At 51.2% G+C, this 13,039-nt stretch overlaps 1 protein-coding gene across 2 annotated transcripts in view; it reads right to left on the reverse strand.

Annotated features, from left to right (window-relative positions):
• The window catches only part of DRD2 (dopamine receptor D2), a 60,042-nt gene extending 53,497 nt beyond the window's left edge, over nt 1-6,545 (reverse strand). For both annotated transcript variants that reach the window (XM_035008719.1, XM_035008718.1), the window contains exon 1: nt 6,448-6,545. The gene's annotated coding sequence lies outside the window, so the exon portion shown is untranslated. The remainder of the gene's footprint in view (nt 1-6,447) is intronic.
• Nucleotides 6,546-13,039: the final 6,494 nt, after the last annotated feature.

Genomic DNA, 13,039 nt, shown 5'->3' on the forward strand with positions numbered 1-13,039 from the left:
CAGCTAGTAAGTATCGCAGTTGGAATTCAGATCCTAGCAGGCTCGCTCCCAAGCCCTCAGGCTTAACTATGTTGTGTTTTAAGGGCTTAAGGAAGGGACCAAATGCTGGTAATTGGCATTCATAAAATTCATGGTGAGGTTCACCGACAGAGACGAGACGTCTTCTAGCTTATTGGGAGGTAAGCCCCGTTATCTGGTCATTTTAGTAGAGCCTTAAGTGCTGTTGAATCTTAGGAATTCCAAGATAGCAGGCAGCAGATAAAAGTTCGTTTGTTTTGTACCCGAAGAAACGGATGCGGAGGTTAAGTGCCCTGCCCAGGGACACCGAGACCTTTACTGCCTCTGTCCAGCAGAAAAGCACCGAGCAGCTAGTCCTTACAACAGCACTCATGAGTTACTCACGCATCCGTGCAAGATCCCAGGTCATCCCCCTCCTCCCTGCTCGCCCCGAAATCAAGAAGCTTAGTCCTGGAGATGCGACAAGTTTTCACCCCATGGCGGTGAGAAAGCAACACCAAAGACCACCAGGTAGGCAGAAGTCTGAGTTGCCTCCTTTGCAACAGTTCAGTTCACCACGAAGACATGGGGAAGCCAGCCCTTCCGTGAGTCCACACCTTCTCCTGCCCTCCCTTGATGGAGCGAGAAGACTCAGGTGACTCTGCCTCCTTCTGCTCCTGCCCCCTCTCCTCTGTTCCCCTTGCTTGCTGAGGTTCATTCCCAGTGCACTGTACCCGAAGGAGTATGACCCAGGCACAGAACAACTTCTTTTTTTTAAGATTTTATTTATTTATTTGATATAGAGAGAGAGCACAAGCAGGGGGAGCTGCAAGCAGAGGGAGAGGGAGAAGCAGGCTCCCTGCCGAGCAGGGAGCCCGACGCGGGGCTCGATCCCAAGACCCCAGGATCATAACCCAAGCTGAAGGCAGATGCCCAACTGACTGAGCCACCCAGGCACCCCATAGAACAACTTCTTAGATGGTCCTCAACTTTAAGAAACCCAAGAAGTTATTCCACTCATTCTTCCTCCTCTGCCATTTCCTCCTTTCCTAGTCTCATGTGTAAAGCTCATTGTCACTTCAGTTTATCAAAGAAAGTGCCTTGTTAGCCCTATTCTCCTCCCTTTCTTACTCTTCTATTACATAGGTCAGAGAGGGCGATTGCTTTAGCATCGGACAGTCTGGCTTTGAGTCTCCACCCTGCATACTGGCCCTGTGACCTTGTGCAGGTCACTTACCTCTCCAAACCCACACTTCCTCCTCTGGGAAAAGAGGGATAACAACAGTGTCTGTTTCATTGCATTGTTGCAAGATTGAAAGTCGATATAAAAAACACACGTCAAGCGCTTAGCACAGTACCCTGCACACAGCAAGTGCACAATAAATGTTAGCTGTTAGGATGATTAGGCCAGCAGTGGAGGGACTGGTGAGCGGGACCACTTGTCGAAAGCAGCCCTTCTAAGGAAGCTTGAGAGTAAGCCACTTCCCAGACCAAGGGTTCCCGGGATTTGCTAGTGATGTTGCTGCCTGGGGTAACAGGAAGGAGAGAAGGCAATTATACAGCGTGTAACGAAAATAATTTCATTTCTAATGCCTTTCCCCTGCTGAGCCACTTAGAATCCAAACAATGACAACAAGGCGGGGGTGGAAATGAGCAGGGCAGGCACGTTCTGAAGGAGCCCAGTGACGGATGGATGGGCCCCAGGACTCACTTTGGCTCGCAGACGTCTGCAGGGGAGTGTCCTCGGAGCCATGGCACCTGTCCTCAGGGCCATGGCTTGCTCTGTGCTGAGCCGAAGCACCCTGGAATGCCCAGCTGCCCAAACTGGGGATGGCCCTATTGATGGGCCCCTGGGGGCTGAGTCTGCTTGGCTTCACTTCTCATCCTCTGTCTGGGAGCAGGCTGAGTGCTCCCAGGGAGCACTCACTCAGAGTGCTCCAGGGAGAGCCAAGTGTCCTCCCTCCTTCCCCTACCCATCACTGTAGACAGCCAAGAATTCCCGTCTCCTCTTGGAAACCGTGAACATCCCTGCAGCTGCCATCAGATTATAGCAAATTGCCCAAACTGCACCAAGCTGATGTCTTATACATACGTGCTTAACATCCGCCTTTTCCGGGGGCCCCCAAAGAGATGACTTCTTCTCAGCTCCCATCTCCGTACACTGCCCCCCACACTCTCAGATGCCCCCCATGGCCTCCAGGTCCCTGAGTCTGGGGCACTGTTCAACACAGCCTCTTCCACCCAGGGGAAGGGGGGTCCCCAGGCCCCAGTGCTGTCATCTCTGGCTCCCCCTGTACCCTGGAGCCAGTGGGAGGCTCTGCTCCTCCACGGAGAAGCGTTCCCATGTCTCCTAGGGAGAGAGGAGGCTGCCCCCCCCAGGGGACATCCCAGCTGCCAAGGGTGTTGATTTAACCCATTTACCAGGTTGAAGTGAAAAGCACAAGAAGAGGGGAAATGTACAGTCCAGAAGAGCAAGTTTCTCTCTTTTCTCTGGACCCAAACTAGAACAAACCAAGTGGCTGAATCTTGTAGTTTTACTCCTCCACCCACATGGACTGACACTATAATCAAGCTATTTTCCACACCTATGCATTTAAGTAATACGATTCTATTGTTTAAAAAAATAAGAAATCAGGGCGCCTGGGTGGCTCAGTTGGTTAAGTGACTGCCTTCGGCTCAGGTCATGATCTTGGAGTCCCGGGATCGAGTCCCGCATCGGGCTCCCTGCTCGGCGGGGAGCCTGCTTCTCCCTCTGACCCTCCCCCCTCTCATGTGCTCTCTGTCTCTCTGATTCTCTCTGTCTCAAATAAATAAATAAATAAAATCTTAAAAAAAAATAAGAAATCAATCTTCAATTACAATGGTGATAGGGACAGTTGAGAGGCAGGGGAGTATTAACGTTAGATTCTAACACTATTAGAGTAATTTAAAAGGTTGGAGAGAATATCAGCCAACCACCCAGAACTGGTAAATAAGCAACTTGCACACCCTGGATGGCTCCATTTAGTATCCTGGAGAGCTGGAGAGCTTATGCATAATCCCAAAGCCAAATCTTGGAGGCATGTCAGGGCCATAAGAGGCCCTACTGGGGGCAAGGGAGGGGAAATATGGTGCTGGGTTCAGCTGAGAGAGGCCAAAGACAGTTAAAGTTACCTACTGAGGAGCTGACCAAGCTGTGCCCTTTAGGTTGCCTGTGGCTTCCAAGCATTTCCTAGATGCAGGATGCTCTCCTGCTAAGCAGATCTCCTAGCAGGATGGAGAAGCTTTGGTTGCCAAGACTAGTCCCAGTGGTTTGGGACTAGAAAGCTTACACCATGCCTTTTGGGGAGCACTTTGGTAACAAGAGAGAAAGCACCATATTTCTGGACTAAGAGAAAAGCTGCCCTGTTTAGGGGTGAGGAGAATCCAGAATGACCTCTGGAGCCCAAATAATCTAAGGATTTAATGTCTTGGTAATGATGTCCCAGGGGAAATGGGACTGACTAGGCAGCCATGCTAAGTTCTTCTCAAGACCTCAAATCTTAGGTTACTGTGATCCATGATACACAACCTGACTCTGGGAGATATGGTTTGGGGTTCTGACATTATAAAACCTCAATGTTGATTCTCCTCTCCTTTCCGAGTGGCTGAAACACCTTCACTGCTGGAGAATCATAGGTATTGAGCCACAAGGGAGGGAGAAATGGGGGTTGGCAGATCAGAAAACATGAGTCACTGAAAGGGACAGGGTTGGCTCGAGGAAGTCTCATTATCCTCCCCCCCTACCACCACCACCAAACTCCTCACAAACTCTGTGCTATTTTCACAGGCATGCTTCTTCCTCAACACCAAAATACAGCTTCCATTTGTAGGGACGATGAAGACAGCTCTCTCCAGGCCAAGTCCACACGTCTTTCCCCTTGCACATGTTCACCCAGAGAACAGTGACCTCAGACCAGTCTAGTTTCAGCACGTCGATCTCAGGTGAATATGAGGCCACGTTTTTTATGAGACCCTGAGCTCCCTTTGTTTCCCCTGGTAGGAACAGAGGGTTTCTCTCAAGTTCAAATTCTCCTACATCACTGCATGTTCTAGATAGAGATAATCCAACCTTGTGGGTAAAGGTAGAAAACTGACTAGCCCACAAGCATTGTTACTGGCCTTAGTCACCCCTACAAGCTTGCTAGCTTATAGAACACAAGAACGAAATCAATACAGTCAATATGTCACCGCCAGCAGAGCACGAATAGCTACCAGCCTTGGGGAACATGACGTGCTACTAAGCTGAACTAATCACTCCTTGGCATTTCAAGAGCAGTTGGGTTAGCAGACCACAGCACATACATAATGAAAGACAATAATTCCCCCAGAAGGGGAGGGTAAGAGGTTGGCCCCCAGAGGAGGGCAGTTACTATTTACACAGGTCAACCTAAAGCCATACTGGTGATTCTTAGAGGCCAAAAATCTGTTTTAGAAGTAAGAAAACACCAGGAGGATATTGGGGGAGAGGAGATAGGGCTGCATACTTTATTTCAGCAAAGGGACTGAATCCGGGGGTCGACCCTCCATCAACAGTCCCACATCTGAAAAACTTAACATGATAAACAGCAAGAGGCAAAAGAGTTGACTATAAAGACCTGAATCACGCTCCTTCTAGTCAAAGAAGTATGAACTTTTGTGAGAGATGATTTCTTAACCTGCATACATATGAATCACCCAGAAATATTGTTAAAATATACATTCCTGGGTCTCAGCTTGAGATTCTCATTCAGCAGTCCTTCAGGGAAGAACAAAAAAATATCCATTTTTAACCAGCTTCCCAGGTGATTCAGAGGCAGGGAGTTCATTAAAACAGAAACCAGTGGTTAAAGAAATGCTGCCCTGGACCTATATAACAAATCAGAATCTCCCATTTCCCTAGCACCTTTCATCCCCAGGCTGTGCAGAGAAGGTAGAAGGAACTCAGAATGTTTTTCAAGAGACCAAGGCTGGGGTTACCATGGCCCTCCCTCAGATCTAGGTCTAACCCTCTGATGTCTTCCCTGTCAGATGTCCAATTTCAGAGATAGCATCAAATCCCCTCCCCCACCCCCCGGTCCCTATTGGATATGCCAGGAATCTTGAACACGAAGCAAAGAAGTCAAAGGCAGGGACCCAGCAAACCAGCCTACTAGTTCTCTTGCAACTGGTCACATTCACCAAGGCCTCCCTCTGCCCTCCCTCATCAAACAGCAGCAACAGGGGGAAACATGAGAAGAATGAATTCCCTTTCAAGTGGTCCTAATGCTGCAGGATGAATCAGGGATAGGCTGAATACTTGCATCCCAAGGGGAAGAATCACTGATCACCTAGCTCCTGGGAAGGAGCCAGGATTAGCCTGAAAGGTTAACATCCTGGTCAAAATCCAGAAATGATAGGATCTGCCGAAGGAACTGGAGAGGGATCCTCAAAGTGCCTTGCACCTCCCCAACCTCAGGAGCCCCCAGCACAAAAAGTAGTGGGGTGCCAGGTGGGGCAGGGTTACTTGCTCAGATAGCTTCCCTGTGGCTGAGAACAAGGGCCTGTCCCTACGGAGATGCAGTGCTGTGACTTGTGTCCATGGCGAAGCCTGTTGTGTAGACGCACACGCACTCTCTTACCTCTGTTCTTCAAGAGGAATCACACACAGGCCGCCTATGCAGACGATGGGGACGCGCTCCGTCTGGCTCTTAGGGCTGTCTCTTGTCTCCGCACACGACCCTATCGAGGTTCTTGGTCCACTCCAGAGTCGAACAGTCACCCTCTGCTACTGCCCCAACCGTCACCCCATTCCCAGGTCGAGATGGGTCCGAAACCCCAGCCTCCCTCCTCTACAGGATCTCAAACGGAGAGATGGCGGAGCAGAACGTAAATTCAGAACCAAGGACAGCGGCACATCAGGGAACGGGAGACTCGAGGCGGAATCGGCCTCTCCCGCATCCTTGGCTTCTGAAACTGAAAAGTCTCAGGTCGCGCAAATGCAGACTTGCCAAGAACAACCCTTCTCCCTCCGAGGCGATCGGAGACTCTGGACGCGCGCCCTGGGGTCCCGGACTTGGGTGCCGGGCAGAAAGTGCCCTCCGGAGATCGTCGGGAACCGGTCGCCCTGCGAAGCCTCGGCTCGGCAGGGCTGGCTCTCGGCGCTCCGCGGGGAGGCTGCCCCGGCACCGCCCGTCCATGCCCGGAGCGAGGAATCCCGCCCCTGCAGCGCGAGGGATGCCGAGAGGGAGGGAGAGGGGATGACAGCGCTGTGTTCCTGTCGCCCCAGGGCAAGTGGCCCGACGGAGAGTCCGTGGACAGCCTGACCGCAAGCGGGTCGGTCCCAGGCAGACGGCACCAGAGCGGCCGGACAAACTTCTGGTCCCAGTCGCGCCGCCCTCCGAGCTCCCTCCTCCTCTCCCTGCGACCTGCCTGGGTCCCGGCCGCCTGTCGCTCCATCCTGCGCGCGCTTACCTTCAAGCCATAGGGCGCCCGGGGGCAGAGACGGCGCCGGCTGCTCGAGGCTTCCGGCTCCCGCCGCATCCACGCGCGGCCGCCCCTCTGGCAGCCGTCCGGGCCGCCGCGCTCCTCAGCGGGTCCCTGACTCCCGGCCCCGCCGCGCGGTTCAGAGCCCCGGCGGGCAGGCGCTTGGCCGGCTCCGGCCCGCGGGGAGCAGTGGACCGGCCGCGGCGGGGCGGGGCGGGGCCGGGCGCGGGGCGGGCGTGCAGCGCAGGGACAAGGCGCGGAGGCGGCGCGGTGCGCGCGGGAGGCGGCCGGTTCCGGCACTGAGGCTGGACAGCTTCGCCGCGCGGGAGCAGCCCGGCGCGGGAGCGAGGGGGCGGGGCCGCTTGGCCACGGGGCGCCCTGGGGCCCCGCCCCTGGGACAGGCCCCGCCCCGCCACACTGTGCGCGCGGGGTGGGGCGGGGGGTGCGGGCTCCGTGCGCCTGGGTCTGCGGGGAGCAGCGGGCGGGCGGGGGATGGAGTCAGCCCCGGCTTCGATGCAGATGGGAGCCTAGGCGGGAACTGAGCGGTCGACTGCCCATTGCGCTCGCCCCATACCCCCAAAGTGAGACCCTGTATATTCAGGGCTGCGGGTGACCAAGCATCCTCATCATCTGACAGACAAGTCAGAGGATAATGGTTGGGGGAGGCGCCGCCCATCCAGGGAGCCGTGTAAGGAGGAGCGGTCAGGGTCTGGTCAGGGTCCGCTTACAGACCTCTGGTCTTGGAACCCCTGGGGTCAATTCTGTTGCTTGACTCTTTCAGGGGAAAGACTGCTTGGAGTTGACCTGAAGTGGAAATTCAAAAGGGGACCACCGGGGTTCCAGCTCTCCCTTGACTACAAAGGGAGGTGGAGTCTTCAGCAATCAGTTTTTGACTGTCCTCCAGTTTGCCAAGCTCTGTCTCAGATTCCAGGTTCACAGAGAGGAATAAAACCAGGTCCGTGCTCTCATGCAGTGGAGACCTCCAGCACAGCACCACAGCACCCGTGGCTTAACCAGGTGCCAGGGGGCACAAGCAAGGGAGACCTCATGGGGACTGGCATTGAAGAAGCAATACCCGTTCCCAGGGGGGAGAAGACAGCACTGCATTCCAGGCAGAGGGAACAGCATGGATAGAGAATGGACTGTGCATAGCAGGGAGTCAGTCCATCCCCGCTGGAGGCAAGCCACTCTGAGCCACAAAGATTAAGTTTATATTTCTTCCAGTGACCCACACAATCACAGAAGGGCCGGAGCATTCCTCTAACCCCCCACCCTCATCGCTCTAGAAGGGGGAACTGAGGCCCAGAGAATTGGAATGCCCTTCCAGATTCCACAGAGATCCAGAGCTGGGCCAGTCTCCCATCTGTGAGGTGCACACCAGCATTTTCCTCAAATACAGCCATCTCTGGAGGCAACTGGGGAAAGAGAGAAGCTGTAAGTGGGCACCTAGTGCCTCTTCCCCTGCTCCCTGCCTATGGCACTATCTTGTGGATCTGGCCTGGCTCCCATCCATGCAGGCTTGATAGGGAGAAATTCTAGCAATCGGGAATCCCAATATTTTGCTCTATTTGCTTTTAAAGCAATGAAACATTGCAGATATCCTTGAAATCTCAGTGTTTCCCCTCGGCTACTCCTAGGCCATTATTTTCCAGGTTTAATCCACTTAAGGAAGGATGTGGTGCCTTCTAGCTCAGCACCTCTCTATCCATCCAGGGACAGCCACCCAGTAGACAGCCATCCCTCTCCTGACTAGTCAGAGGACCTGGATTGGTGTCCTGCCTCTGTCACATAGCAGTCGTGTGACCTTGGCTAACAAGTAGCTTACTATCTCTGAGTCTCACTTTCTCCATCTTTACATTGGGGCTAAGAAGACCATTCTCTTTGGACAGCATTGCAGATGATAGATGAGGAAGTATTAGACAAACTGTAATCTGGGCACACTCTGGCTGGTCTGGGGTGGTGGGTGGGGGGGGGATAGCCTTGCTCCCTCAGGAGGCAGAAGGGGAGCCACATGACCTCCACAGGGTGCACCAACCCAAGGGCACTGTAGCTCCCCTGCTCCTGCTTTTACCCCAGTCTTGCATGGCTGAGTGGATTTCACGCTGGCTGTGAGTGAGACGGATGGATCTTTTAGTTTTCAATTAGCAAATGCCTCGCTCTTTAAACAAGCGGCACAGCAAACAGATGCGCTGAGTGATTGATGACAGGGAGCATCTGCGGCCAAGCAGCAGGCGGCTTCCAGTAGGCTCCCACTTCCCAGGCTGCCAGGGCCCTCTGGAGGTCATTTGCCGCCTCCCCTGCCTCCAGGCAGAACTGTAACCAGTCCAAGTAGGCCAGGCAGGGGCAGGGTGGCCCTTTTCTGTATAGCTTTCCTGGAAAAGGGGACACGCGAGCCTTTTTGACGTTCTCATATATATGTTCCCGAACCTCGGTCAGGAAGTTCTTCCTGATGTGCTACCTAAATTCTTTATGTGTACCTTTTTATTGCTGAAAGTGCTAAGCCAATGGTTACTAATGGATGTTAGGGGTAGAAGATGGGTTGAGACGGGGTGGTTTTGCTGGCCCACGGTAATGAGGAAACAAAGGACCGAGCCAACAGAGAATGAGGAAGATCTAGAACTTTCCCCTGTGTTCTAAGAGTTACCTCCGAGGTAGAGAATGAGGCCTGGCTGGAGCTTGGAAGGAGAGTCCCTTGCTGGCCTCTGTCAAACTCTGATGCACCCACAGACTGGCACAGCAGCCCCCCTTCTGAGAAGTTTTCCACAGAAAGCAAGGGAAATGTCATCATGGGGGAGGGGGGAGTCAGAAGCAGAACAGAACTGGAGTCACATGGGACTTTGTTCATGTCCAAACTCCTGTATCTTGGGAAAGCTCTGAATATCTCTGAGCCTCAGTTTGCTCAGCTGTAAAATGGGGATAGAGATCCATATTGCAGTGTTAGCATGAAGATTAAGCAGAAATGACAACCAATACATCCTGGTGCTCGATCCATGTTGCCCATTTTCCCCTCTTACAGAAAACTTGAGCTAGAGAAGTACTGAAAGAAATGCAGACACTCTCTATGTGGTGTCCAATTCTATATTTCCTAACCTAGTTCGCAGATGAAAACTGAACCCCTGTTTTCTTTCTTTTTTTTTTCAAACTCTGGTAATTTCTTCTTCTCTCCGTCTCCCCTCTTTTGTCATTTAATTTTTAACCCATTTGCAAATAACTCTGAGAACAATAAGGTGGCAGTCCTTCTGGGTCAGAGGAGGTATTGGGCAAAAAGAAAATAAACACACCCTTTTTATACTTTATTATTTCTCTCCAAGTGCCGAAAGTGTTAGAGAGGGGCAGGAGTGTTAGTCACCCATGCTGCTGAGAGAGCCACAGTCCTGCATCTGAGTGATGCAGTGAGGGAGGTTAGGGTGCCTGAGGAAGGGGTGGGGAGGAGACGATCCTCTGAAAAGGACAGAGGTTCAGGGAACTGTCTCTGACCAAGGCAGGAGAGCAGAGGGAGTTACCTGAGAGTGTTGACCTCTGCCTATGTATTCACCCTTAGAGGATGATGTCCTCACTCGAAGACTATACTGGGTTTGTCCACATCCATGTGAAATGGACATTTGTAGATATTCTTTGCATCCTCCTATTTTGGAACAGTAAAGAATACAGGTGTGGCTCACTTTAAGAAAGTCTATAATTCTTCAGAATTACAAAACAGATAAATTAAAGTGTAAATACCCATATTATAAACTTACAGGAAGAGCTCATAAAAACATACACATGTTTGCACACCCATATTCATAGTAGCATTATTCACAGGAGCCAAAAGGTAGAAGCAACCCAAGTGTCCCATGAACGGTGAGTGGATAACCAAAGGTGACCTGTACGTACAATGGAATAACCTGGCTGCAAAGTGCAGGTTTTCAGCACTTGGAGAGAAATCATAAAGGATCAGAAGGGTATGTTTATTTCTTTTTGCCCCACACCTCCTCTGGCCCAGAAGGACTGCCACCTTATCATTCTCAGACACATGGCAAAAGGAGTAAGCACAATCCTGTCAGTGCAACAAGATGCATGAAACCTGAGGACATAATGCTAAGTAAAATGGTCTGGTCACAAAAGGACAAATACTGTATGATTCCACTTATGTAAGGTACCTAAAGAAGTCAGAACGGACTGGAGGTTGCCAGGGGCTGGAGGGAAAGGTGAATAGGGAGTTTGTATTTAAAAGGTACAGAATTACGGGGCGCCTGGGTGGCTCAGATGGTTAAGCATCTGCCTTCGGCTCAGGTCATGAGTCGGGCTCCCTGCTCAGCGGGGAGCCTGCTTCTCCCTCTCCCTCTGCCTGCAGCTCCCCTTGCTTGTGCTCTCTCTCTCTGTGTCAAATTAAAAAAAAAAAAAAAAGTTTCAGATTGGGGAGATGAAAAAGTTCTGTGGGTGGATGGTGGTGGACGGGTGCACAACAGCGTGAATGTACGTCATGCCACGGAACTACGTGCTTAATAATGGTTAAGATGGTAAGTCACGTGGTGTGTATTTTACTGCAATAAAAAATATAGAAACCTTGTGTTTCAGTGGTTACTGCAGCTGCTCTATGTGTGAAAGCAAACAAAACATCTCAGAAATGACCAGGTAGATAGGTGGGAAAGTGATTGAACTTAGAAAACAATCCATCTATGTAGAATTTCTGAAGTTGTATTTGGGGAAACACAATCGGTACAGCCTTGGATTCCATCTGCCTTTTCTGTAGCTATTAAAGCGCTTTCTCATCAGTGGTCTCATTTACCTCCTAGTAGCTTTGTGATGTCAAGAAGACCACTAATTTCAGAGAGCCCTGAGAAGGTTCTTAAGCTCCCCACCTTCCAGAAGACGGGAGCAGACGATAGAATTCGGCTGATACTTTTCCACTAGTTTGCAAATGCAAGGACCATTCCACTGCTCAGGTTTTGAATGGAGTGGTGCAGCTCAGGGAAAGCTCTCAATAGTGAAGAAAAGCTCAATCCAGGTTTTCTGCATTGAGGGTGAGCCAATCAGGAGCCGAGGTATTTTTGGTCTCTAAGCCAACCAGGCAGCATTTGGGATTCTCATCTTCACAAGCTGCTCCCCTGCATGTGTTTGCTGTGGCTGAGGACCAAACCCGGCTGCTCATGCCCTCCCAGCCTCTGAGACAGTCAGGGTATCGGGCAGGGAGAACACGGATGGAAGAAACAAATAATTCGGGCTGTTTAAGCAGAAAAGGAATTCAGCAAAAATATGGTAATAGCTCACAGAATCACAGGGGAGATTAAAGAACCAGGCTTGGAAAACAGACAGGAACAAAAGAGCTAGATGCTATTAGGTCTTCAGCTGAAATCGAGCCCATGCTGCAGTCCACTGAGAGCTCAGTTATCACAGGTAAGACACAGTGCACCAGATGGCCAGGCCATGGGGGTGGCAGCACACACTGGCATCCCCCTAGCGCTCTGTTACGCTGCTTCTGGAAACTGAAATTGTGGCTACCGGTGCAGCCTCTAGAAAAGATGCTCCCCTCTCCCTGCCTCTCTGAGTCACAGGCTCTTGAGTCTAAATCTGAGGCATCTGCCTGTCATCGAGCCAATCAAGAACCACACGGTGCAGGATCCTCTAGCTTAGCAAAGGACAAAGGCTTGTGGAACCAAGCAGCAATCATCCCTACATCCCAGATCCAAAGGAAGAAAGAAATCAGAGTCCCGTGTCCATCCTACTTTCCAAATGCCACCCAGATCTGTCCACTCTCCACCAACGCTGCCACCACTCCAATCCAGGTCACCATCATCCTCTCAGGCAGATTATGACCAAAGCCTTCTCCCGGCTTCCCACCTCCAGCCCATTTTCCACATTGCACAAAGGTGTTGTTTCTAACACATAGATCTGATCGTGTCGCTCCTGCTTAAAACCGCTCCCCCCAAAGTCTTTCTGTTGTCTTTGAGATGAATTCTAATCCTGTTAAAGTGGATTTGAAGTCTGCCATATCTTTCCCTTGCCTCTATCCCAGCCTCGTCTCTACTAGCATCCCCCGTGAAGTATATGATCAATGAATGAATACGAGTTTGGGAAAGGGTCACGGAGATGATCTGCTCCAGAGTTTCCTGAATGTCAGTCCTTAAACTGGGAAACAAAGAGAAAAAAAAAAAAGATTTGATATATTAGGTCAGAATTTAGGGGGCAGGGGTTAGGGGTCTGTGTTTCTAAAACACCAACCAGTGGTTCTGAGCACCAGCCGAGTGGGGAAGCACTAATTTAATCCATACCCCTCCTTTTACGTACGTGGGAGCCAAGACCCAGAGAGGTTACACACTAAGGATATAGAAAGCCAGTTTGTTGTTGTAATGAAACAAGACTTGGAGCAAAGTTAACCCGACACATTTAGTGTTATATATATCATTATTGTGCCACATGGTAATTAGGCATAAATAGTGGGTAAGGTATTCAGAGGGAGGACTATTATTACAGTTACAGAAGCCAAGTGTTTGGGGGTCCACCTGGGAGGAAGAGAAAGGGGCTATTAGGAAAGATGGGGTGCTTCTGTGAGTCTCATAGAGGGTCCCCAGGTCTGTCACCTGGGATCTGACAGATCTGA

Source organism: Mirounga leonina, unplaced genomic scaffold (genome assembly GCF_011800145.1).
Source record: "Mirounga leonina isolate KUSES-001 unplaced genomic scaffold, KU_Mleo_1.0 Mir_153, whole genome shotgun sequence".
Classification (NCBI taxonomy): domain Eukaryota; kingdom Metazoa; phylum Chordata; class Mammalia; order Carnivora; family Phocidae; genus Mirounga; species Mirounga leonina.